Source organism: Hakea prostrata, chromosome 4 (assembly GCF_041222555.1).
Source record: "Hakea prostrata isolate BN-2017 chromosome 4, UWA_Hpros_2, whole genome shotgun sequence".
NCBI lineage: Eukaryota > Viridiplantae > Streptophyta > Magnoliopsida > Proteales > Proteaceae > Hakea > Hakea prostrata.
This window is the reverse complement of record NC_142603.1, coordinates 13,734,126-13,759,911: the sequence shown is the minus strand read 5'-3', so window position 1 is coordinate 13,759,911 and position 25,786 is coordinate 13,734,126. Positions and strand designations below refer to the sequence as shown.

At 40.4% G+C, this 25,786-nt stretch overlaps 2 pseudogenes across 1 annotated transcript; both read left to right on the top strand.

Moving 5' to 3' along the window:
- LOC149018055 (uncharacterized) lies at positions 1-25,786 on the top strand (annotated as a pseudogene). Its single transcript, XR_016172890.1, has 8 exons — positions 1-927; positions 1,032-1,130; positions 1,225-1,290; positions 1,379-1,444; positions 24,345-24,665; positions 24,741-24,810; positions 25,014-25,165; positions 25,251-25,786. The product of XR_016172890.1 is annotated as an uncharacterized LOC149018055 (transcript).
- LOC149018056 (5.8S ribosomal RNA) lies at positions 10,877-11,018 on the top strand (annotated as a pseudogene).

The following is a 25,786-nucleotide window of genomic DNA, read 5'->3' as shown; positions in this document are numbered from 1 at the left end:
AAGCCGTACCATTTACTTCTCTCTCTCTCCTGCGAAGTGGAGCAGCAATAGCCTGTTTATTATTAGACAGACACAGCAGAACGACAGACGGAAAAAAAGAAAAAAACTGCAGAAACGCTAAAAAACAACACAGAAAAAGAGGGAGGAGAGAGAGAGAGAAGGGGGGGAAATGTGCAGAGCAGAGCTGAGGAAGAGAGAGAAGAGAGATGGGTTTGCTTTTGCAGAGGAAACTGGAAACTAGAAAAGTCGAAACTGATAAATTCATCACCTGAGTAATGAGCTTCTTCTACTGCTGCTGCCGCTTTATTTTGCTTTTCTTGTTAATCTGTCTTACTGTGTCTTTCTGATTTGTTTCTGAATCATCGAACTTCTGGTATGGCGGAAATGTACGACCACCATACCTGTTCTTCTCCCCCACCACATCCGCCGGCTCCTTCTGCTCCTGCTCCTCCTTCTCCTCCTCCTCGTCCTCCTCTCGTTGAATCAGACGAAATCTCGCTTTTTCTTCATCATCTCCTTCACTCGTCTTCTTCTTCTCCTGGTGGCTCCACCGACAGAACCAAACAAATGCACTTCTCTTCTCCTACTCCTCCTCTTCCGCCCTTGTTCTCGTCGTCCTTGATAGCTACATCCACCGCAAGATTCTACGAGTCTCTGCCGGAGAGTCAGCTGCGGCCGTGCGGATCAGCTCTTGTCTCCGATTCCGAGTGTCGGCTCAGGGATGGGAGCTCCACGGCCGAGTCCTCCGTCGCTGTCGGCTCTTCTTCCTTGATCCTATCTTCTTCTGGTCTTAATTTGAAGGAAACCACTAGCACAACTACTTCCGCTGGAGCTGGGCTTGACTGTGACGCCGAGGCGACAGCATCGCTGAAAAGGAGGAAGGTCCCCACGGATAATGATCTTGACGATTATGATTGCGAAAGTGAGGTACTTTTGTATCTCCTTTATTTACTTGCAATTTTGCTTCCCCACCACCTCACTGCTTATATAAGTAATATCGTAATCTACCTGTCGACTCTGGTTGGTGGTAGGAGGGTCTTGATGCGCCTGAGGCACCTTCAAAGTCAGCTCCAACTCGTTCTTCTTCGAAGAGAAGCAGGGCTGCTGAAGTTCATAATTTGTCCGAAAAGGTTTTACCTACTTTTCTGATTCTGAAATTCGTGACAAAATTCGTTATTTCTTCTCTCTTGCTCTCTCTAAATCTTGGTAATGTGGGATGGACAGAGGCGACGTAGTAGGATTAATGAGAAGATGAAAGCCTTGCAGAACTTAATTCCCAATTCTAACAAGGTAGCAACTTTTTTACTTAACTTTCTTGCGCGAGTGTATGTTGGTCTTCGGTTCGCCTGTGATCAATTCGAAGTTCTCTTTGCTCCAGACGGACAAAGCCTCGATGTTGGATGAAGCCATAGAATATCTCAAGCAACTTCAGCTTCAAGTACAGGTGAGCGCTTCACTTTGCATCTCTCTCAGTAGAAAATGCAATTACAAGTTGGTTCCTTTCTTGTCCCGTAATCATGCCTGGTACGATACAGTAATCTGTTATCTGCTGTTGTCTCCAACTATTAATATCGGATTTTGTGAATTTTGAACTTGACTGGTTGCAACATTTGTTATGTAATTGCATCTTCGTTATGTATAATGACTCTTTTAAACTATAAACATAGGAACTGTACTTGATTAATAATGAACCAGTTATGTTAAGAAGCGCATATTCAGTGCATAAGGCTCCAGCCCCATTGGGGTCTGGGGAGGGCATAAGATACACAGCTTTAACCCTTGCTTCGCCTTGAGGCTGTTTCCCTACTCCAATCCAGTGCCGTTAGGTCACAATGGAGCAACCATGTCATTGTGCTGGCTTCTGCCCTTTAACCCTATTTAAAGAAGCTGGAAAAAACTGTCCTCTTTATTTAGGATAAGGTTTGTCCAGTCCAGTCGGAAGGTTTGGGCTTTGGTGCAAAGGTTGTTGGACAATTGTTGTAGCCTGAAGTCAAGGAAATTGGAACAGCCTCTCAGCTAAAATTGCTGGGGGTAAGGCTGCATAGGAGTATTGCCCTTCTAGACCCTGCTTGTGGGGAAGCCTTTGGCACTGGGTTTGCCCTTTTTGTCCGACCGCTGTCTGGGCTGTACATTGTTGAATATCCCACTTTTTCCGTACATCAAAGGTGACTAAATCTAAGATCCTGTCGCATTTACTTGTTTGTGGTGGGGTGTTGCAGTTTTGCCATCAAGTTTAAACCGCAAAACTTCCCTGTTGTAGCTTGAATATCAAAATAGTCATACTCCATGTTCTGGCCTCCTCTTGCTCCATGGATTCTTCCTGACTATGAGCTGTGACAAGTTTTAATTTCTTAGCCTTGTTACATTTCTGCAAGAGAACCATGAATATGATGTCTGTTCCCCATTTCTTTATTATATTGTTTTTGAGCTGTTCTATTCCTTTATTATATTGTCTGGTTGGTGCTTGTGTGAGTTCAGTTTATGACTTTCTCCTTGTTATGCTGTGCCCTTTGCTTTCTTTGCATACATTGCCTTAAAAGTTGTTTTAGTTGATGAAGGAAAAAGTGGTGTATTTGAGGGGTATTTAACTACTGCACTGTCCACTTTGATGGATCTACTACATTTGGGGAACTCCTATGTCTGTATAATTATTCTTGCAACGTGATACCTAAGTAATCATAAGTTTGTAAATTTGATAATACAATGCTAATGCATTTTAAAATTGTGGAATATTTGTTGGACTTTTGGGACCTGGTAAAATATCCATTCCTCAAATAAAAGAGGAGGATGACTGCTAGTGGAGGGAGAAAGATCCCTTGATACAATAATATTGCTATTCCTTGGGGGAGGAACCAATGCAACAAGAGGAAAGTGAAGAAAGCTTGCTTCTTATGCCCAAAGAAAATGAGTCTCAAATCTGCTGGAAGGATCTAGAGTTGGATGACCAGGAAAGGATGTTAATGTTTTCATATCTGAAAGGTGTCTTTTTTAAATAATAAAAATGTGTGAGTTAATGAATGTCTTTGGGAAAGGTTTACCAGAGACATGATTCTTGCTAATGTTGATTCCCCCCCTCTCCCCCCTTTTTTGGTCCTTGTGATGTGCTTTCTAGCATTCTTGTTAACTTGTTGCATAGATGACCATGTTGTGCCTAGTTATTGATTTGGTTAACTATGCTTACCATCAAATTATTATGCTCCACACTCTACTAAAACAAAGTTGGGAGATGAAGGGTGACTCTTGTTCTGTGTTTCACTGTTTTGTGAGTGTATGAAGGTAGAAGGGTGTCAATCGGTACGGTTTCGGTAATTCGGTACGGTACCAACTTTGAATACCGAAAACCAGAAACGTACCGTACCAAATTTAAACGGTACGGTACGGTTTCGGTATTTACAAAAACGGTTTGGTACGATTTCGGTATTAAATTTGCACGGGAAAACAGTTTAAACACGGTATCTAGTGCGGTACAATTTTGATACGAATGAGCTTATGCCACCTTGGTTTCATTAGTTCATTAAGATCCTAATGAAATTGTGATCAACCAATCAATATAATTTGAAATTAACAAGATAAAGCAAATAAATCTAATTAATAGAGACAAAACAAGTAAATCTAATAAGAGGAGTGAATGATGAAACAAAAAATTGAAATAAGGAATTAGGGATAGGGAAAAGGTAAAGTGTTTTAATTGTAAAATTACAATTTATATCTCTTAATTTGGTACGGTACCAATTCGGTTCCAGTTTGGTACGTATCGACGGTATGAGTACCTAAAACAGGAACTATACCGAAGAAATTCGGTTTCGGTACGTACCGTACCGAATTTTGAACGGTACGGTATGGTGCGGTTTTAGATGGCGTGGTTCGGTACGGTTAAACGGTTTTGGTACGCAATTGACACCCTTAGGTAGAGTGGACTTCTAGTTTCTCTGCTTGGTTCGTCACGGCTCTTTAGTTGGGTGGGGCTCAGTTTTGACTTTGCTTGCTTCTCCTGTATGTGTCAACCTGACAAGTATTCTTCAAGATCAGTTGTATGGACCTTGGATCCACATCAACTTTGTGAGCCAAAATTGTATCAACTATTCTGAAAAGAAGACAGCAGAGCTGTTGGCCTCAAGGGATGCATCACATGGAACCTCCAGAGGATAAAGGCTTAATGCCAGATTCCTGCTGACTCCAAGCTTCAACTGACAAAGATCTTCTAAAGTTGATTTAAAAGATTGATTCTCCAATTCTATACCCATACATCAACTTCCTCAGATTCCAAGATATCAGTTTGCGGTAAATTTTGAAAATAACTAAGTTGCTTCCCATCTAGGTAAGAATCATCTCTACGAATTTGTATTTTACTCTATGTACCCCATCTACCAAAAATTGTTATCTTCCTAACTTCCTTAGTAAGATGATCACTCCTCAGTCCCAAAATGCTGTTCAAGAACATCATCTCCTATCACTTCTCAACCCCAGCTAATTCCTCCTTAATCTTTTCCAAACAAACATACTTATTTTCTTTGATAATTGTTGTATTAGTCCCCTTCCCATAAACTACTCTTCTCATAATAACATCATGGAAATTCCTAGCATTCTATTTAAACAAGGATTCGCCAAGATTATCCTTTCAATTGAATTTAACTGAAGTTAAACATGAGATAGTTCATTTGGATACAATCCCTCTACAAACAACAAGGCACCACCAAATATTCCTCTGTAAGTATTTGTTATGTTGATCCCACCATGACCCATCTCCCCAAAATAGTTCTTCAAAAATTTATTCCTCATCAATTATGTTAGGGAGAAAGTAGATCATCTCTTCCTATGATCACATTAAAAAAAGAAAGGAAACCATCCCATAGTGTAGTGGAAAATATTGGTTCAGGTTTTTTTGTCTTCCTTTTGGCGAAAGACATGTGGGCTTGACATGGGTGTACACAATTATGCAAAGGGCTGATGGAATAGTGATGGAAAACGAATCTTAGGGTTAGAGTTCCAAGGAAGACTCCCCTAAAATTGAGGGTTTGCCTAGAATCTTCCAGCAAATATGTTAGAAGTATTATGGGATGGTTATGGGTTTCTAAAAAAATTGTGGGAAGCATGGTACTCTGTCTCGCTCTTGAGGGCAATCTCACCTCTGACAAGAAGCAATATCTCGTTTGAGATTAGGTTTTTTTCCTGGCCAACTCAAGTGAACTCAAGGGCCCATCTTGCGGGTTTTAAGGGTCAAGTTGGGCATGGGCCCAAAGTTGGTGTTTAGCTTATTTTGGGCCTTCTAAATACATTGGTGGCCATAAATTTGTGAGAAAACAACTCTTAGTATGAGTTCTAACTCGACACTAATTTGAAATTGAAGTGCTGCAACTAAGATGCATTTAATAAGTGGGATAGAAACAAAATCCCATCCATATAAGTACAATAGAACATCACATTCTCAACTCTTGAGAATACAATTATGCAACCATCATAAGTTATTTATAAATCATGAGTCCATAACTGAAGTGTTGGGTATGGCTCATGCTTCACATTCTGTAGCCGATGACCTTCCCCCAATGCATTCGCGGGGCCCGATGGGGGTTGCAAGGGATAACGCCCCTAGGCATGTAGAGGCCTTATATCACTTTGGGCCTCGAGATTTCCTTTGCAGTTTGGCCTTGGGCCATGAATAGCTGTTTTGGCTTAGGGAAGCTATCGGTGAGAGGAGACCAAAAACCCGAGGAAAAAAAAAAAAAAGAACTTGGGAAGCTGTCGGTGAGTTGGGAGGCGAGACAAGTCGTGATCTCGAATTGACTCGAGATAGGGAACTTAAACAAACTGGTTGGACCAAGATCTCTATTCGACCGATATCTCAGTCGGGTTATTGCATTTCGAGGGACTTGCCAAAATTCTTGTCTTGAGATCTCAGAAAACTGTCCATGGTGGGAAGCTCTTAGGATTGTTGTAGGTTGTTCTGATCTACGTAAGAATTTAGGGAAGGATAAGGAGATAAAATTGGGATCTTATGGGTTGGTAGGGAAAAGTTAGCCTTTTAACAAAGTCTAATTGGGGCGGGATGGGAAAAGATCTGGGTTGTGCAAAACCTTAATTTAAAGGAAGAACATGGGGAATGGGCACATAATAATGGAATGGGAATGGAAAAGGTAGGGAAGGCCTGCGGTTTGGAAAGAAAAGGGGTAGGTATCTTGCAATTTTCTTTCTCTTTGTTCTTTCTTTCTTCTTTTATTTTCTTTTATTTTTGTTTCTTTTTTTTTCTTTTTGCTGTTTCACTATTGCTGCAAGAACCAGAAAATGAAGAGAAAACATAAAAGGGAGGCAGGGGGTATTGCAAACAAGAAAAGAGAAACGGGGTTGGTTTTCTTGGCGCAGGTGGACTGGTGGTAGATCACAACATTCACAAGACAAAGAAATGGATCGCAATAACTCTTCACTAAAAGACAAAAAAGACAATTTACATAAGTTGTTACAACACCTCTCTAAACAGCTCTCTCTTAAAATTCCTCTCCAGTCTCCACCACTATCTCTCTCTTCTTCTTCTTCTTCTTTAATCACATTGATGAGTAGAACCCATGCTTATTTATAGGTGGTTTTCTGCCGCTTAATACAATAATTAATTGTCTTTTTTTTTTTTCCCCCAAAAAATTCTACTGCCTTCCTCTTATACAAGCCGTCGAAGAGGACGGTTAAGATTGCCGATTCACAATTGGTTAATCTAGCCGACTTTTTTTTTTTTTAGTAACTGACCTTACCAAGTCAGTTTGATTTTAATAGTCCCCTTCAAACCTGATTTGTCATGTAGGTGTCAAGCAATATTGTTGAGGAATATTATGCAAGAAATGCATCATTCTCAAGAAGGTCCAACAATCGTATACATTGACAATAAGTCAGCTCTCTCTCTCTCTCTCTCTCTCTCTCTCTTGTGAAGAGTTTGAGAGCGCACAACAGAACAACACACATTGACATGAAGTACCAATTTATACAATAACATGTGAAGGACAACAATGTGAAGCTAGTTTACTGCCAAACTGAAGATCAAGATTGAAACTACCCAAGACTGAAGTATTCAAGAAGTTAAGGGCACAACTTGACATGCCAAGTTGGGTTTGAGGGGGAGTGTTAAAATCAAATTGACTTGGTAAGGTCAGTTATTTTAAAAACGAAAAAAGAAAGAGGTTGGCTAGATCAGCAATCTTGACCTCCCCCTCTGGGGGATTGTATAAGAAGGCAGTAGAATTTTGGGGGGGGGGGGGAAATGACTACTAATTATTGTATTAGGTTGTAGAAAATCACTTATAAATAAGCATATGTTTTATGCATTAGTGCATGTAAAAGAACAGAAATGTGATTAAAGAAGAAGAAGAGAGAGAGAGAGAGAGAGTGGTGAAAAGTTTAGAGAGAAGGTGTTGTAACACCTTATGTATATAAATTGTCTTTTTCGTCTTTTAGTGAAGAGTTATTGTGATTCATTTCTTTGTCTTGTAAGTGTTGTGGCTCTACCACCACTCCACTGCGCCAACACAGTGCAAGAAAAGGAGACAAGGGGGAGAGGTTATAGGGTTTGCGCATGAGAGGAAGGGGAGGGATCGCTGCAATTGCCTAGTAAGGAAGGAGAAGGGGGCTGAAGGTGTGAGTTGCTTCGAAAAGATGCTGGAGTTGAAGAAGGCTGCTGCAACTTGAATCAAGACTCTTAAGTCCGCTGTGGCCCTCTTGAGGAGAACCACGACCTGTTTCCCAAACAATGTTCAATCTTTATTCAATGCTGACTAATTTTACAATTATAGACTGCTTATTTATACTTATATCAAAAAAGAAGGAATCTAACTCTAATTGGGAACCTCTAATTGGACACAACTAAGACTTAGAAACCAACTTAACTAGGGTTTCCTTTTTTTTTCCCCCCTTTTTTACTTAGAATACCACTTACAATTCATAGCAACCACATATATTAAAAAGAACTTTTCTTGAAATAAAAGGCCTAATTATCTATAAGAGTAGTGCTTTGAAGAAAGACTCCTTAGGACTCAAGAGCTCAACTACCAATTCAAACTATAAGACTTTTAAACAAAACTGGACCCTGGAAGTTAAAGCTAAATTCTGAAATTTATATTCAGCAGCTAATAAGGGCTAAATTGATCAAAATGCACCTTTTAGTGGTTCGGCCAGCCCTAGGTGCACCACCTTGGAGTGGCCTCGAGGCCTACTGCAGATCTTCAGCTAGGGGGTGGACCCTTGTTCTCATCAAACAGTAGATGGGTATATGGAAAGATTGATTGCAGCTTTACATAAAAGTATGGAATAGACAATGAAGAAACCTTTACACATGTGGCAAATCTCAATACTGTTTAAGTTACTCTTCCATGTGCTGTCAACAACGGCTGGAAGCTACAGCAACTTGATGGTAAGTACTCTTTCTTGCTTGGTTTATGGGAAAAGGAAGTTTGCATGAAAAATGGATTTCCCTAAAGATTCTCTAGGAAGGAGACAAGGTTGCTGTGCAAGCCAACCTTACATTATATGGACTGAAACACTCGCCTGTAGCATGATTTGGGCACTTCCACAAAGCTATTGCTACAACAGGACATACTCAAAGTAATGATTATCCCATCTTGTTCATGCTAGGATCTACTGTTTACATTGTCGGATTGTCCTCATAGTGTATGTTGGTGACAGAGGCCTAATTGGGTCTCTGACATGATTGAGGTAGAAAATTTAATTCAACATGGGCCAGGAAGCATAGATCAAAGGTGGAATACTTTTTTGGATTCGAAGTTGCTCGGTCTTCCAAAGGGATTTTCCTTTCTTGGAGGAAGTATACCTTTGATCTTCTATCAGAACTAGGATGCTTGAGTTTCTTTCTTTTGATACTCCAGTTGAGGCAAACACACATTTGAAAAAGTAAAGATAGGGAACCAATAGATGGAGTATCCTATCAAGGCCTTGTAGGGGAGATTGATATGTTTCCCATACTCAGACCAAATGTTGTCCATGCTGCAAGTCTTCTAAATTAGCATATGCATGATTCACACTCCATTCATTTAGACATTGTACACCATATTTTTAGATACTTTAAGTTTGCCCTAGGGGAAGTGGTTCTTTTCTCTTAGGATTACTTGTGTATATAGACATTTACAGATGTTGATTGGGCAGCCTCTCTGGAGAAATCGTAAGTCTATATCTGGCTGTTGCTCCTTTGTTGGAGGAAATGTTATAATCTACCATAGTAAGAAACAATCTTTGGTTGCTTATTTCAGTATCAAGGTAGAGTTTTGTGCCAGCATATATGTGATTATGCTCAAGGGTCTTCAACGAGATCTATATGTTAGCTCAAGTCTGTGATGATGCTGTATTTTGGCAGCCAATCTTCTATTAATATTTACCCAGAACCTAATTCAAGATGACATGACAAAGCATGTGGAAATAGATCATAGTTTCACCAAGGAGAAGCTTGACCATGATTTATCTGTAATCCATTTGTTCAGTTTGGATCAGTTGGCTGATGTTTTCACCGTAAGGCTTAGTAAGTGTTTTTTTCCTCCTACTTATGTTAGGCAGGTGTGACAGCTGTGCGCCAACTAGGGTGAGTGTTGTAATTTGAACTTTAGATCTCTTTGGGTGTATTTCTAGTTTTGTATAGTTGCTGGGGTGCACCCAAGGTCCGACGTGTCAACTGGTGTTGCCGTGTCGGTGGCCGGCGACACCACCGACATGTCGACATCAGTCGACATGTATGTCGATTTTAATTTTATTCGAGATCCAGCCATCGGTGGTTATAGTTGCAGGAGCTGTTGCAGTGGGAGGAGCGTTCACCGAGGAGGCATTCATACCCATCACTGGGCTTTGATCAAATGTAACTGGCTTTGGCATCATAGCAGCAGCAGAAGCAGCTGTTGCTGCAGAACGTATATCAGAAGGTGAAGCCGAAGCAGGAATCGCGTAGTAAGGCACGCAGTCAAGGAAGTTAAGAATTGCATCGGCACCCTTGAGAGCTAGAACTGCGACATCATAGGCAGCAGCGGCCATTTCAGCAGTTGGGAAAGTTCCAAGCCATATGCGATTTGAGGAGGAAGGATGCAGAGTTGTAGACGAGCAGAGGGAGGTAGAAACCCCAAACCGGTGATGGTTTGGCTCTTCCACTTCGGTGGGTCCGACGACTCCGACGATTTATCACGACTTGATTTTCTTGAGAAGAGAACGAAGCACAAGTGTAGAACTGAAGAAGATGAATCGAAGCCGGGTGCTGCAGAGCTCGCAACGCGTGGGTTAGTTTTAAACAACCGGTGAGATCGAAAAATCTAGTCTGTCGGCGATATATCGGTTTATTCCCGAGCGGGGGAAAAATGCAGCTCTTTTTTCAAAGTACTTTAAGGCCACACCAAATTCGGGAGAGATTGCTTGGACAAAAGAATGCCAACAAGTGTTCGAGGAACTCAAAAAGTCACTCGAGACAACTCCCGTGTTAGCACGACCTATAACCGGAGAGAATTTAACCATCTATCTAGTTGTATCACCGATTGCGGTAAGCGCAGTACTGGTCAAGGGAGAAACCACACAGAATCTAGTCTACTATGTCAGCCATGTGCTCGCTGATGCAAAAATAAGGTACCCAGATGTTGACAAACAAGCACCGGCCCGTGGTAGCCTCATGAAAGTAAGGCCCACTTCAGGCACACCAAACGCCCGACAACTCTTGCAAAAATCCGCATAGACCGATGTAGCCGGGAGAATGGTGGATGGGCGGTCAAGCCAATGAGTATCGAGATCGAGTTTAAGCCAAGAACAACAACAAAGCCCGACGGCTGACTTTCCCATTGGGAAAGGGCCCGATTTACTACCCAACGATGCCCGCCCCCGGCGGGCGTGCCTCGTCCAACATCCGAGCTCACGAACGACCTCGCAACGATATCTCGGCTCTCGCAACGATGAAGAACGAGCGAAATGCGATACTGGGTGAATTGAGAATCCCGTGAACCATCGAGCTTGAACGCAAGTTGCGCCCAGGCCACGGCCGAGGCACGCCCGCCCGGGCCATGCACGCGCGCCCGCCCACCCCCGCCCTCCAAGGGGGAAGTGCGTGGAGCGTCGGCCCCCCGGTCCCCCAGGGGCGCGCCGGCCCAAAGGCAAAGGCCCCGTGTGGCGATCGCACGACGAGTGGTGGTAGAAGCCACCGGCCATTAGTCCGGACCGCACGCCCCCCCCCCCCGCGGCCCAAAACGCGTGCGCCGCCCCCAATGACATCACGAAATATGACCCCGTGTCGGCGATTTATCATACAAAGTGTACCATGGGTGCACCTATAATTGTTCTCTTTTCTCTTACTATAAATTAGGCTTGCTTTTGCTCTTTACAGTATCAAGTCATTATTTCCCCCAACTCGATATTTCATTAAAGATCTTTCTTATGTTCTTTGAAACTTCTCTAAAATTTTCTAAGCAATTAAATAACTTTTTCCGGTGACATTTGTGGCATAAAACCAAATTGGTAATCAGAAATAATTGTTTCTCATCCTAGGAGTGTTTCAGTTACAATTTCCCATAATTTCATGGCATGGTTCTTAAGTCTTATTCCTTCATAATTATCTTAGTTTTGAAGATTACTTTTTTTCCTTATAAATTGAATTCATAATTCTTATTCTCCATTCATCTGGAATTTCTTGTCCTCTTTATCTTCTTTAACAATGTATTTAGTCAACATAAGCCATAAATTCCTAGTCTCTTCCCAACTTCTATTCCGGAGCTATTGCTTTACCTATTTTCATCTCCTTCAAGGCTGCCTTTACTTTAGACACCATAATTTTCCATCTTATTAGCTGATGGAAGAGCTTAGTCTGTGAACACAAGGATGTTCCTTGAAGCAGCTCGAACTTATTTTGTGTATGAAGACGCAGGGGCGGAGCCAGGATTGAACATGGAGGGGGGCCGAATATATGTGGGCCAATGTGGGACCCACTATAGGTCCCATCTCAGAATATATTATTATATTTTAATGTCTTTTATTAGGTAAATTAATAGAAAATTCGTGAGTGTGAGAGAGAGAGAAATGAATAATTTGAGAAAGAGAAAGTGAATACCTAATGTGGAGAAAATTTAGGAAAATTTAGGAAAATTCCAAAGTTCGCTAACTACTTCAATATTTTGTGAGACGTGTGAGGAAAAAAAAGAGAAAAAAGAGGAATAAATGAGGAAATCCATGAGAGAATAAATAGAAATGAAAATAGGATAGAATATATAAGGAGAAATTCATGGATCGTGAGTTAGTTTTCAAGTTAATTTTTAATTAGAATTTAACCTTTTAATCCTTAAAACTAGGGATTGAATGATAACCATTAGATAGAGATTATGAATGACATTTGTACCCATTATCTTTATCTTAAATTTTTATTTTTAATTTTTGGAGGGGGCCAAATAGTGGTATTTCACATTTAAAGATAGAGAAATAAGGAAAAAAACAAGGATATTTCCAATTTCAAAAAAATCCGGGGGGGGCCATGGCCCCCTCCGGTCCCAACGTGGCTCCGCCACTGTGAAGACGCATGACCACACCATTTTGAGGCTATAGTAGTCTTTGTCTGCGAAGGGAGGCTTATGCAGCCCTTAGAATATTTTGGGTCATTAAAACCTCATCCAACTTGTTCTTTTTGCATACCATTAGTTTGTTACAACCTTCTAATTTTTTTTTTCATTCAGTAAGTTGTAGAAATAGCTGTATGATCTCCCCTTAATATCCCCCCCTTATTGTCATTTTCTCTTTCAAACCATGTTATATGGTTGAAATATCTAGTCTTTGTTCCCTTTGTTTTAGTTTGTTTATAGGTACTTTTTTTGCTTACTTTATTCTCATATTGTTATAAAAATCCTCATATTGTTATAAAAATCCTCATATCTCAGTCCTTGCTTTTCCTTCTTTTCTTAAGCCTTGCTTCTAGAAATTTGTAACATTTTAATCATTATCATTCAGTCTTTTTCCAAGTTTTAAAACTAATTTGCTTAGCTCTAATGGCTGCTTAAACTTCATCATCCTACTGACAAATTTTCCTAGATTAGTGTGATTTTCCTTAGATTCTCCTACAACTTAGCTACATTCTTATTTTAAGTAGCCATCCCATTCCCTATCGTATATGGGTCTCTGATGATGTCCCACCTTCCCTATTTTACTAATTTTACTAATATAAGTATATGCTTTCCCTATTATACATAATGTATGTGTCTTCAAGCTTTCTTCTTTATGCTCCAGTGCTCCACCATCTTATCCTTGGGCAAATACTTTCTCACATTTCGTACAGATTTTTGAACACAATCTATGACCATTAATCTATGTTGATTTGTCAATCTCTTTCTTAATATATTCTTGAGTTATTCACATAATAAACTATTGGTCCTCTCAGAGAAAAATCTTTATGGCTACAATTTTGTCCACTTCTGAAAGTTGCTAAATGTTGTCTCTTTTCAAATCAAGTTTTTATTTTTAATAAATCATAAGCCTTGACAATTTTCTCTCGTTCTCCCTTTAAAACCATTCCATGAATTCTTTCATAATCTATACTATCTCTTCCAATATTCCATCTAGATCTACCCCTAGGATAGTGATTTATCTTGACTAATTCCTTGAACTAATTTATTGAATGCTCCTAAAATCATTTCTTAATGTTTTTATCAAAATCCTATTTGGGTTGCCTAAGCACTAATCATACTGATATCAATTATGATAGATCTTATTTTATCACTAGTCATGACACTTGTAACTTAGTTTTTGTTGTACAAAAAAAAATAAATTTTAAATCTGTCTTTTACTATTGTAACTTGCTTCCATTATTTTTATTCCCAACTTACCTAATTTTAGAATAATCTAATTCCTCATAGCTTTTTTATTGTCCTATCCAGTCCTTGCATGTTAATCACTTAATCTTCCTTTTTGTCAATATGTTTATCGATTCTGAACTCTTTCCCATCTGAATAGTATAATGCATAAATATTGAAGTAGAGAATAATCAGAAGATACTACTCATTCATTTGAGAATGAATCCTTCCAAATGATCAAGTTTGATGCATCAACAAAATCAGTTTGACCTAAATCTGTTGATTTTTAGCATAAAGTAGGAAACTGTTACCTAACCCTGTGACCAACTTTTTCTGAACCTTCCCTTGTTTACTTAAATCTTCTTTAGCTATGAAATCTCCTTCTATTGTTGAGTTATTAGCAAAAACATAGTCTAATAATCACATGGGCCTTTAATGGTCTTATCTACATGTATCAATTGGTATTAACTGTCATGGTATGTATTGGTATATATCAAGATCTGTCTGCGGATACAAGTGAATTCTCTTACAAACTCAGTCTTATCCCACCTTATGGGGTCGGTTAAATGGATCCATACAAAATACAGTTGGGAAAATTGTCTAAACAAGACAAATGAAGGGTATGAATAGATGGTAAAAGAATGGTGGGAAATAAGAAATAACAGATGAAAGATAGAATAAACAGAATCATGGAAAAAAAGAAAAAGAGGGGGGGGGTGAAAGTAGGAGGAAGTGGCATAGTTGAAATAGTAATGTAGTACTGTATTTGAATGATCAAAACAGTAGCCAAATAGGACCTTTCACAGGGAATCAACTTCAGATTTGATAGACTTAAGATAGATAAAATTCAGATATAATGAAAGGCTGAAAACTGAAGTGTAGAACAAGGATATTGGTTTAAGAACAAGGACTAACTAGGTCTTCAAAACAGCAGTATGCTATAAAGAAGAATGGATGGAACAATATAAGAGAATTAAGAGAACAATAAGGACAACAAAGTAACACCCGGGCTTCACACTGCAAGGTGGATCGATTGGATCGAACACCAACCTACCTTGATCAAACACAAGGGTTCTCCAAAGAGGAGGAATGCTAGCAAGCAATTTGATTTCAATTCATAAGTTGTTTTTTCACCACTTACATAAGTCTCTTTATATAGCATTCTAAAGAGACATAAACATTAATGGCAACATCTAACCACTAGCTAACACCACCTATCTATTAATAACTCAACTACTACCTAACTCTTGACAAAGGAGAACTCCTTTGACAATGAGTTCTCTTATTTTCAAACTAAAGCCCCTTTTATTGACTTTCCAAAAACTAGATGTAGGCTTAGGTCTAGACTATGAAGTTCAACATATGTGGGCTAACTTTAACCCACTAAAACAGCCCTAGCCCATGAAAGCCATGGGCTGATTCAAGTGACAACTTTAGGCCTTTGATGGGCCTAACCCAATGGGCTTCTTCTTTCGTAAATATGTCTTCAATTCTGCATCAACTCTTCCCGGCTTGAAAACATTCGTCTCCGACGAATGAATGAAGGACATGTAACGTTCATACAAATCGGGATTGAGTTTCTTGAAATCATCAGCATGAATCCAAGTACTATCATGTCGTGGACGATTCTTCCATTTGACGAGGAAAGCATGGTATCCAGTGCCACGACGAGTGGTTTTGTAAGAGTCATCCAAAACCTCTTCAATGATGTCAGTGATTGGTGGCTTGAGTTGGGGCAGCCTCAACATTTGTTCAGTGTCTCCATCATCAGAGTGGTGTCCTACATAAAGATGTAAGTCAGCCACGTTGAAGACATTGCTTATGTTCATTTCTTCTGGTAGCTCGAGTACATAAGCATTTGGTCCAATGCGTTTCAGCACCTTGTATGGACCCATCTTCTTTGGATGGAGTTTGTTGTTGACCCCATGTTGGAACCTTATTGGGTTGACACGAACCATCACCATTTCTCCTGGTTGAAACTCCACATATCGTCGATGATGATCTGCTGTAGCCTTGTAGACATCATTGTTGAGAGCTATTCTTCGGCGAACATCAGCATGTACCTCTGTGATATGGTGCAGAAACTCGTCAGCCTTAATACTCACGCGTGCTTGTGGTGGTAATGGAATGAGGTCTATAGGCCGTCGGGGTTGAACTCCAAGTAGAATCTCAAAAGGAGTACGACCTGTCGTACGATTAACTGAGCTGTTGTAAGCAAACTCAGCTATGTCGAGTATGGACGGCCATGTCTTCTCATAGTCACGAACCAAACACCTCAGTAAGTTTCCCAAGCTTCGATTCACCACTTCTGTCTGCCCGTCAGTTTGTGGATGGAATGCGGTTGAAAACTGTAACTTTGTGTTACTTTTCAGCCACAATGTCTTCCAAAAGTAGCTCGTGAACTTGTTGTCACGATCTGAGACAATGCTACTTGGTAGCCCATGTAGTCGTACAACCTCCTTAAAGAATATCTTTGCAATGTGAGATGCATCAAAGGTCTTTCGACATGGTATAAAATGAGCCATCTTTGATAATCGGTCAACCACAACCATGATGGAGTCGGATCGCTCTTTTGTGGAGGGTAGCCCAAGTACAAAATCCATACTAATATCAATCCAAGGTGAATAAGGAACTGGTAATGGTGAGTACAAACCTGTATTTTGCTTGGTTCCCTTGGCTAGCTGACAGACTCTGCATCTCTTGATTATATGATCAACATCCTTTGCAATATGGGGCCAATAATACCGATCGGTAACTTGTATGATAGTCTTATCCTTGCCAAAGTGACCTCCCAAACCTCCGCCATGCAACTCCCGTATGATGTGATGTCGTAGGGGAGAATTTGGAATGCATAACCGAGTTCCCAAAAACAAATACCCATCGTGAAGTGAGTATTGATGATGTTGCTTGCCTTGCTGTAACTCCTTGTGTGGCATGTTGAAATCTTCGTCAGATGCATACTCATCACGTATCTGATCAATGCTAACTGCATGTGCTGAGAATGTGCTAAGAATAAGTACTTTTCGACTCAATTCATCAGCCACCGTATTCTCCTTTCCTGCCTTGTACTTCATTGGGAACACAAACTCTTGGAGATAAGCAACCCATTTAGCATGCCTGTTGCTTATCGACTTTTGTGAATGTAGATACTTCAGCGCCTCATGATCGGTATAGAGAATGAACTCTTTGTCGATGAGATAATGTCTCCAATGGCGTAACACCTGGACAACAGCATAGAGCTCTAGATCATATGTCGAATAGCGTCGCTTGGCATCATTGAGTTTCTCGCTGTAGAAAGCGATAAGGTGCCCTCCTTGCATCAGTACACCTCCTAGACCAATATGTGAGGCATCAGTTGCTACCTCAAATATACAGTCAAAATCTGGCAAACAAAGTATTGGAGCCTCTGTCATCTTTTGCTTGATAAGATGAAAGGCTTTGGTTGCCGCTGCTGTCCACTTGAACTCACCTTTGCCTTGCTTCAAACACTCGGTAATAGGTGCCATGACTGCACTAAAGTTCCGAATGAATCTCCTATAAAACGATGCAAGTCCATGAAAACTACGAACCTCAGTGATTGTCTTTGGTGTAGCCCAATCTGTTATACTTGTTATCTTCTCTGGATCAGCTTCAACCCCCTGTGATGAGACAATAAAACCAAGGAACACAACCTTTGGCAGCATAAAGGAGCATTTCTTGAGATTGATGTATAGCTTCTCATGGCGAAGCACTCTCAAGACTTGCTGTAGATGATCGATGTGATCATCTGGATGCTTGCTGTAGATCAATATATCATCAAAGTATACGACCAAAAATCGACCAATAAAAGGACGGAGTACCTGTGTCATCACCCTCATGAATGTACTAGGTGCATTTGTCAGACCAAAAGGCATGACTTTCCATTCGAATAGTCCATCCTTGGTCTTGAAGGCAGTCTTCCACTCATCTTCAGGCCGAATACAAATTTGATGATAGCCACTTCTAAGATTCAATTTAGAAAAGATCTTAGCCCAGGATAGCATGTCCAACATGTCATCAAGCCGCGGTATAGGAAACCTATACTTGACTGTAATCTTGTTGATTGCTTTACTGTCCACACACATGCGCCATGAGCCATCCTTCTTTGGAGTCAGTAATGCTGGTACAACACATGGACTTAAGCTCTCCTGAATGAATCCTTTATGTAGCAACTCATTCACCTGTCTTTTGAGTTCATTGTGCTCTGTTGGGCTAAGGCGATAAGCCGGTAGGTTTGGTAACACCGAACCTGGTACCAAATCAATGGCATGTTGAATATCGCGCATAGGAGGTAGCTCATTAGGCAACTCATCAGGAACCACATCAGAAAAATCAGAAAGTAACTCTTTGATGGGTGGAGGGAATGTCGCCTCAGGTGGAGGCGTGACTACCCTTGTAACAAGAGCCAATACCAGCCCTGTATCAGACTTGAAACTCGTCATCCATCAATATAGGTGCTGCAATGGGCTGGTCTCTACACTGGCGCTGCTGATAAGCTTGAAATCCACTCCATAGGAATTATGTCCTCATTATCTACTTATTTTAGCTCTATTAATGGGAATCATTTCACTTCTTGCTAGGGTGTCCTTAAACCTCCATTTACCATGGTTATAGTTATACCTACTCAAATGAGACTCTTGTAGCTTGTCTTCAATCGGGGCAACTCCTAGTTCAACTTAACACATGCTATCTGTACTATATCTTTCCTATTTTTCCACATCCATTATTCCTAAACATATCTTCTCAATATGAGACTTTTTAACTGCCTCAACATTCTACCCGAACAACATATCCTGAGTCGCACAGGTCTTATAACTTTTAAGCTTTAAAGAAATATGTTAAAACTAAAACCACGAAATCACGATTTGAAACAAAGAGGAAGCGAAAACACATAGAGATTTAACATGGTTCACACACCAATGCAATGTGCACGGGCAAAGAGGAAGAGCTTTTCACTATGTAGAAGAAAGAAATAATGGACATCTCACAACCAATCGCCAAGAAGGGCATTACAAGAACTCACTCAATACCCTAAATCTAGAAATCCCCAAGTCTCTCAATAATCTCGTAGGTGTTTGGTGCATAAATAGACTTCCATTGGGTAAACAAGTCGATCCGTCGGGTCGGGTTGTACCTTAACGTGGAAGTTACATCCCCGCACCCCCTCCATAGACCGAGATCAGTGATGGCCTTTGGTAGGCCCAAACCCTCTACTTCCATTATAGATCTCCAAAAATGGGCCATTCGGGTTGCTCATCAAAATGTGTCAGTGCAGGTTCATTTTTGAAGTCTGGTACAAGAATTTGGGTCACAACATAACATAATATGTTGGTTGGCAATCCACAAGTACCTCTCCACTTTATCCATCCCACCTTAGTTCTCTTTGAATCATTTTCCTCTTTGCCCAATAATAGAATTTCAGATGTCTCATCAGTACTACAACTAGTGATAATAATGTTGTCTACATGACAGGCAAAACTGAAATATGTTGACTCATCTTGTTGATAAACAAAGCATTGTTGAAGATCACATCCGTAGTTAACTGCACATGAGATGATGACCCTGACAGTGTTCATTATTGCTGCCAGAAGCAAATGGTTCTTGATAGGAGACCCTGTGTGTCTAAGTGGCTCCTCTAGCAACTAACCTTGACTTGTTTGTTACCATTGTTTCTTCAGCCGTTAGTTGGATTGCAATGACCCACTTTAAATTCCATGTTTCTCTACCAGAGAAAGATGCACCAAAGCTCTTGTGTCATTATTTTCTGATGCACTCATTTATTCATTCATTGCTGCCTTCCACCTTCAATCAGATAGTGCTTCCTGTAGGTATTAGGAATTGATATAGGGGACAAATATTAAACAACAGCATGGAAAGATGGAGAAAGAAAGTAATATGGAACATCAGCAATGGGATGCTGAGTACAATTTCTACTAGATTTATGCATGGCAATAGGCATGTCAAGACAAATATCACCTGGATGGAGAGACTAGCCAAGAGAAATAAGATCATTAAGAGGACTTGAATTCAGTAGTGAGAACTGTTGACCAGTAGCAGTGGTAGTATCACCCTGCTTGTGTTGTTATTGCCATGTTCCTCAAGTAAAGGCTGCTCCTGTTCGTGTCCAGCCTTACCGCCACTCAAGTTCATAAAGATCTTTCACTGTAAGCACAACTAATAAAGCAATTAGGGGCACCTCTTCACTTGCAGACTCCTCTAAGAGGTGCATGGGAGGGAAAATGAGCCCTAGTTTCCTGAAAGATTACATCCACAGTGACAAACATCTTCCACAAAGGAGGGTGGTAGCATTCATAATCATTTTGAGTGGCTGAGTAGCAAAAAGAAATTGCAGCGGAACCACTTTTGAGTAAAACTTGCCATGCACATGATGTCTTTGAGCAAATATCTCAACCAAAAACCTTGGGTGGAACCACAGAAATAGAGGATCCCAATAAAACCTCAAGAGGGCAGCAAGATGCCGAAAAAGAAGAAGAGGGCATCCTATTCATGAGATAGGCTGCCAAAATGCACAATCACCACAGAACTGAATAGGGAATAGGGATAGACATGGGGAACATGAGATGTAGCCACTTCCAGAAAATGTCGGGTTTTGTGTTCTACCGTGGAATTTTGAGTTGAAGTATCTAAACCTTGGGATTTAGTTGTGGTTGAACCATCTTGTCGAGCTGCTGAAAGGAGTACATATTGTTCCTGAACTGCTGAAAAGAGGGAGTACATATGGCTTTTCCTTTGAATAAGCTGGATCTTCATACTAAAAATTCACTGAAAGTGACAAACCAATGGAATAAGAGTAAACCTTCCATTATTTGAAATGGGATAAACAGCTCTAGTTTGCTCTGCGAAATTGTAAACATCCCAAAAAATTCTGTGTGGATTGTACTTTTTAACCAAATCTAGAAACAAAGTAGATCAAATGCCCAGAGGAAGGTGACCCAGACAATGATGCTGCATTTATAATTCCACCAAAGCAGATGCAGATGAGTTAGGAAGATGACCATGGGAGATCAAAGCTGATGGAGAGCTATTCTCCAAGTAGATACCACCAAGTTACAACTGCCAATTGTAGGGTCTGTCTCCAAATTTTGGAGAAAATAATCAATAAAGAATGTTTTGTTGCAATTTGAGTTTCATGTAAGGCTACTAATAGAGAGTAAATTGCTAGAAAATTTGGGAGCATGCAATGCAGATGGAAAGAGATGGCGCACTTAATGGTTTTCTTCCAAGAGCAATAGAGGAATAACCCCTAGCAGGACACACTTTACTGTTACTGAACAGAGGAATATACAGAAAAAAGAAAAAGAAAAGAAAAGAAACAAACAGTGGAGGTCCTGTCAATTGGTCAGTGGCACCTGAGCTGATTGTACAGGGAATGGGTAAGATGGATTAAAGGTCATTGGTTTGGATGTGGCAGGAGCTGCAGATGGAGCTGGTGCTGAAGAGGTGTCTGGCCTCGTCATCAAATAATGCTGGTTCTGTAGTTCCTCTTGAGATAGAGATAGATCAGTATGGTATCCTCAGACAGTTAGATGAGCCTGGGCTGATGGATGACCCTGGCCACAACTCCAGGTATCACCAGGATGGCAGTGCAATTTCTAGCACTTGTCACTGGTGTTCATTCTTCTCTGTAATAATCACACTTGCTTGTACTCTGTCGTATCTAGCCAGTTCACCAATACGATAAAAAGGAGCCCCATGTGATGAATATTTGTGGCAGAATATAGGGTTTATTGCTTCTGTTCAACCGAATTATCCATGGCACTGCAATAACTATCCTTGACTGCACCATGGAATAAGCTTTGCTCCAATGATGGAAAGGGATTGTATATTGTGTTCAATGTTGGGATGAGCAAGGAAATCAAAGACAAGAAGATTGTCTTCCCATTTTAAAATTTAATCATGTCAGTACCACAGGGAGTTATTGAAGACCTGTAGAAGTCCAAATCTTGCCACATGGTGCACTGTTTGAGTAAAATACTGGGATATAGATTACTTCTGTTTGGTTTATGGATTTTCTTTCAAAGTTCATAAGTTGTAACATTAGGCAGGCATTACTAACCTGAGAATAGGTATTTTTTTGGGATTTTGCTTCAGTTGCGCAGCACTGAGCTGCCATTGGTGAGGATCAACTTCGGTGGTAGATATTCAATCTCGACCACCCGTTTTGTTTTTTTGTTTTTGGGTTTCAGTGGTGTAGTTCAAAAAGTTAAAAAAAAAAAAGAAAAGAAAACCAAAATGGGTGGTCGAGATTCAAAATCTCGACCACCAAAATTGATCCTCACCAATGGCAGCTCAGTGCACAGCACTGAAGCAAAATCCGTATTTTTGGCTGTCTTGCAGATTTTAGCGGCAGCTTTTAGAGGACGTTACTATATAATTACTGTACCATTAGATGTGAGCGCCAGCAGTAGAAGGTATCACATTTTCTCCTGTGACAGCCTGAACAGCCAAAGGAACCAGTCATGAGATAACAAGAGTGTGGCCACACAAATTATTTACTATCGAGTTTCATGGAGCTAAGAAGGGAAGAAAAGTCACACTGATGGATTCCTTTCTGCCCAAATGCGGTGGTCAATTCAGACTCCGTTGTTGCTGGTCAAAACATGTTCATCAAAACATCAACACTTTGCACAATGGATCCCTGGAAAAAATTACTAACTATACTGAATTGAAAAGGGATCTGGATCATTGCAAGGGAAGAAACCCTAGGCAGGAGAACTAACCACCAAAGGTGATGAGAGAAAGGCAACAGTGGGTGAAGGACTGCTAGAAGAGGGTGGTGCCAAGGTGGAGCCTGGCATGGGCAATGTTAATGGTGGCTTAGTGGCCAGGGCTTATTTATAATTTGAGGAAATTACAGAAAGGGAATCATTACTCAATCTCTTTCTAGCACATATTTTTGGTGATCACCGAACCAGTCACAAGGACTGGAGGCCCAGGGGAATTTTTTTTTGGGGGGAGGCGTGGAGGGTGGAGGTTCATACCCAAGACCTCCTTGGTCTTACTACCTCTATATAGGAGGTTGTTACCACTGTGCCACATCCACGCTTAACATGTGCGTAATGAAGGTACAAGCTGTGATGTATCTGGTGCTGTTACACTCTTCAATGAAAAACATACAAGGACATGAGTAACTCCATCCCTGATAACAAGGAGTGAAAGGTTTCCTTTAATTGATTGGGTTCTGAACATATAGTAGTTCTTTCCTTGCCACACCTTCTGTTCTAAGTCTCTCATTCAGACCCCTTGCCTAATTCTCTTTAGTTGGGCTTGTTGCTTGTACACCAAAAAGTGCATATTTTGGCCCCTTTTCTCCATCACAACACTACTGATTTGGTATGCATAAAAATAACTCATACAGTATACTACTTGACATTTTTCATACATTGCAATATTGCATCAGTCTATATTTTAATTTACTCATTCTTGAGTCAAATTCCTTGCTACAGAATTTAATTAGTATTTCATCATGTAATTAGTGATTGTACATCTTTCCTTCTCTTTTCTGTATACAATGATGTGTTCTCAGTTGTTCCTTTCCTGTCTCTTTTATCTGTTGAGGATACATTTCTTTTGCCAGTCCAAATGGTGGAATCAGCTGTCTTTCAATAATTATTTGCAGAGTATGGTGTCTGTTTGGGTAGTTTGTAGTCCTTTGGACATTAATTTCCCTGGCCGTGTCCTAATTATTTTCGTTTGGTTTGAAGTTGCACACTACTGATGGTAGAGCAAGCTTGTGGTTTCCACTTCTGCTCATTCCTTATTCAGAATGTTTGAGGGAAAGTAAATCAACTGGTCATCTCATCATGGTTTCTATTCGAGACTGCCCTAGAATTTTTGTAGACCAGCCCTCCAATGAAGTTCAGCAGGTCGACTTGTTAAATTATCCTTGAGGTTCACTGGTTATTCCATTGAACTTGTACGTTTATTTTATTAGTTGTAGTAGCAGAGATTTAGATGGTAGAAAGAGAAACAGCAGCAGCAAATCAACTTTAAAAGAATTGGAAGACTACCAGGACCACAAGATAGCCAAATAGTTGCATATGAAACATCCCTCTGGACTCCCGACTCAGGCCAACTCATTACCAACACTGTTGGCTGACTGCAGTCTCCGACTGATAGAAATATCCTGATTGAAGCTACTGGTTTGGTCAAAAGCCTTTCCAGCTTGCTTTTTTGAGAGCTTTGTTAATCCTCTTTTAACTTCAGCTGTCTTGGGTTGAGTGTCAACTGTTAACCTAGTCACATACAATCCCAATAGGCTACCATTGTTAAGAAGGACAAGATTATCTACTCCAATGAGTAAAGAAATTTAATAACAAATCAAGTAGTTTTGACTTAGTTTACCCTTGGATTTGTACTTCTTTTTCTTATCTTGGGAAGAGAATCCGAGGGATACATACTGACCATAACATAGAATAAAAAATAGAATCCAGTAACAACAGTATCTTAATTCATTGATATTATATTTCTTTGGGTAATGGCTTAGTTCATTATATGATAATGTTTCATTGGTTGGTTTCACAGATGTTGTCAATGAGAAATGGATTGAGTTTACATCCAATGTACGTACCTGGAGTATTGCAGTCCATGCAGTCATCACAAATGCAAATGGGATTTGGGGATGGAGAGAGACCGCTGCATGTGAACATGGGAACTGGCACACTGCCTTTAAACGAGGAAGCCTCAACACAGACTACATTTGGTCTCTCCAATCCACATCCAGCCTTACAAGAACAAGTAGTCTTACCCAATGTGACAAATATAACTAATCCAGAAACTTCATTTGGGATGGACTTACACGTTCAGACACACCATGGACCATTTCAGCTCTCTACAGCTTCTGAGGTAGGTTAAGTTGTCATCCTGATTAGCCTCTCAAATCATGGGAGTAATGCTTGTAATCTTATTTTGCATGTGAAGGAATTCTACAGGGAGGGTTTATTGCCTCAACAAGTGCTCGGTATGAGGCACCCCGTGAGAAACTCATCAGGTGGGTTCTCTTAGCTATTAATCACTGCTTCTCCTGCTAAATTGCCGACATGCTGATATAAAAAGACACTGTCGTGCTCAAGTTGAGCTGATTATTTATGAGATCCTAAAAGAGTCTGTAAACCAGGATCCTTCTTTAGATTTGCCCCCCATGTGATTATTTACCATGCTATTTAAATACTGACTGACCGTTTGGTTTTGAAGAAAACAAGGAACCCGTGACAACAACTCTGCCTTTCGATGCACAAGCTTCAGTTCTGCTGGAACCCAACTCCCTGGAAACTTGCATTTTGCGTAGAGAACGACCAGAAGATGGCTAAATAATAAACTCAGATTCTCATTCAACATATGCGTGGGTAAGAATAAGATATTGTCAATCTTATGCTGTTTTGTGTACATGATATGAACATTCTTACTGTTGAATGATTGGTTTTCTGCCAGCCTACAGACGAGAAGAGGCCTGTCCGAGGAAAACTAAACAACCACAGATTATGGAAGTTTGGCCATGTCAGACTCATCGATGATAGATCTGATTTTGATGTATTTATTCTGAATCAGGAAGTCAGCTTCACTGCTGGAATGAGATTCAGTGCCCATTCCCTAGGGTTTCGGGCATTTCGTTGTAGAATAGATGATAAGAAATAGATTGGTCGTGTATACTGACGATTCTTTCTGCTGGGGCAACCTTTTCTCCTCAAGTTTAATGTCAATAACAATACTGCAAAAAACCAAGAACACGGCCACCTGTTAGGCTGTTAGGTTACCTCTCCTAGTTGGAAGTCGAATCGTAAATCCATTTTTCGATAAAATCGAGCACCTTGTTAGTATTAAGACGGGAAGTCTCAAAGCACGAAAAATCCAGTTACCTTTTTGGGAAGGATGAAATTATTTGCATGCGTAAGTGTAACCAAGTTCCGTCAGATTTTGCATTTGTATCTTATAGAAAAAGTTAATGTAAGGGCAAATCATCACTTTAT